Source organism: Mus pahari, chromosome 14 (assembly GCF_900095145.1).
Source record: "Mus pahari chromosome 14, PAHARI_EIJ_v1.1, whole genome shotgun sequence".
NCBI lineage: Eukaryota > Metazoa > Chordata > Mammalia > Rodentia > Muridae > Mus > Mus pahari.
Genome location: NC_034603.1, coordinates 10172886 through 10174646, shown reverse-complemented (window position 1 = coordinate 10174646; position 1761 = coordinate 10172886). Strand labels below are relative to the sequence as shown.

Genomic DNA, 1761 nt, shown 5'->3' with positions numbered 1-1761 from the left:
TTACTAGCCACATTCCTAATGATCTAGGGAACAGGTTTTGGGGAATTTTTTTAAATTTAGGGCTCTACAGAACTTCATCATCATCATCCTCTCCAGGAGTAAGTGGTGCCTTTCTGTCCACGGATTGTTTGGGCAGAGCTTCCGCCCGTTTCCTTAAACTGCTTAGACTGTCTGCACCAAGCTGGTTTAGGATGCTGGGACGCATTGCTGTCCGCTGCTTCGTCTCAGCGTGATCTGTAATGGTGAAGGTGTTTGCTGCCGGAGGTGCCTGAACTTTAGCATTGTTAAAATGGATCACTGCCCCGTGGTTTGTAAACATGTTCACCTCTTCAACACCACAGTTACTATTTACCCCTAACTTCTTGAAGGAGAAATGCAGTTTTTTTATTGTCTGCTGTGGCTGTTCTTGTGAACAGCCTTCTTTCCACGAGCAGATCCTTTCCCACCAATGCACACTTGTGCCTGCAGTTTGGCGAGTTTTTCCTGGTTCATGATCATTTATTTCATCTTGTCAGAGTAGAAATGGGGCCTCGCAGGGAACTAAGGTTCACGCTCAAGGAGTCTCGGGCAGAGCAGCTGAGGTAAGGCGTACACACGTGGGGACGCAAGATGGCAGCTGACTTTATTCCTTCTTTAGGCGTACATGGCCACATTAGGAAAGTTAGAGATTTTCTTTTATTATCAGTTTATTTAGTTTTTAAAGGTAAATTATTTATTTATTTATGTATCTTATGTATGTTAGTACTCTGTCTTCATGCACAACAAAAGACACATCACATCCCATTACAGAGGGTTGTGAGCCACCATGTGGTTTCTGGGAATTGACCTTAGGACCTTTGGAAATGTAACTAATATTCTTAACCACTAAGCTGTCTCCCAAGCCCCAGATTCCTTATTTTTAAAATATATTTTATGTACCAGTTGAAACTACTTAATTATGATTATGACACTTGCCACTTTATCTTTATTCCCTAGCTATTGTCACAATTTTGTCCGTAAGGATGATATTAAAGCAAACTCTATACCACAGTCCTTTACTCACTTACAAAATGTAACTAAGACAAACCACAATGTAAGTCATGTATATTTTCTGAAACAAGCAAGAAAATTCTCAGTGGAAAACCGAACAGTTGGTATCTTATTAGAGTCACTCCTCCCTCTAAAGTTGCAACAATAAGTTCATGAACTTGCTATCTCTTTCTACCACAACCTGTGTTCATAAACTGATTGTCACTAAAAGGCAGTGAAGTGCAGGGAATTCTGGGAATTGGATGAAGTGACTACATTCTTTAGGAACAACAACAACAACAAAAAGATTCTCCTTTCAATGCCAAAATAGATCTCTTAGAATGGAAATCTTAACTGAACTTACCTCTTGACTAAGTTCTTTGATCTATCCCTAGATGGCCTACCTGTCTGAGAAGAAGGTGGCCATGAACAGAGACAACATGTATGATATGATCAGAGTTAAGTGCAAAGGTATGTGGTAAGGGACTGGTGCATGTGAATAATAGCAACAAGGCCAGAAAGACATAAATTCTTTGATGATGTCCATCCAGAGTGTAGCCCAAATTTCACATAAACAGGATATTTGGAAAGAGTTCATGGCTAGGTAATAAATTTAAGGTAAAATCTCAATATGTAGAACAGAAAAGGGATCTGCATTGTATTCATATAAACTTGTATTTAGTTCTTTCTTCCAGAAATTGCAAGCTGATAGTTCTTAGAAAATTAATATCTTATCTTTAGAGAAGCTTCCTC

The 1761-nt window shown here is 39.2% G+C and overlaps 1 pseudogene; it reads right to left on the bottom strand.

Annotated features, from left to right (window-relative positions):
* Positions 1-507, bottom strand: part of LOC110331190 — a 5560-nt pseudogene extending 5053 nt beyond the window's left edge.
* Positions 508-1761: the final 1254 nt, after the last annotated feature.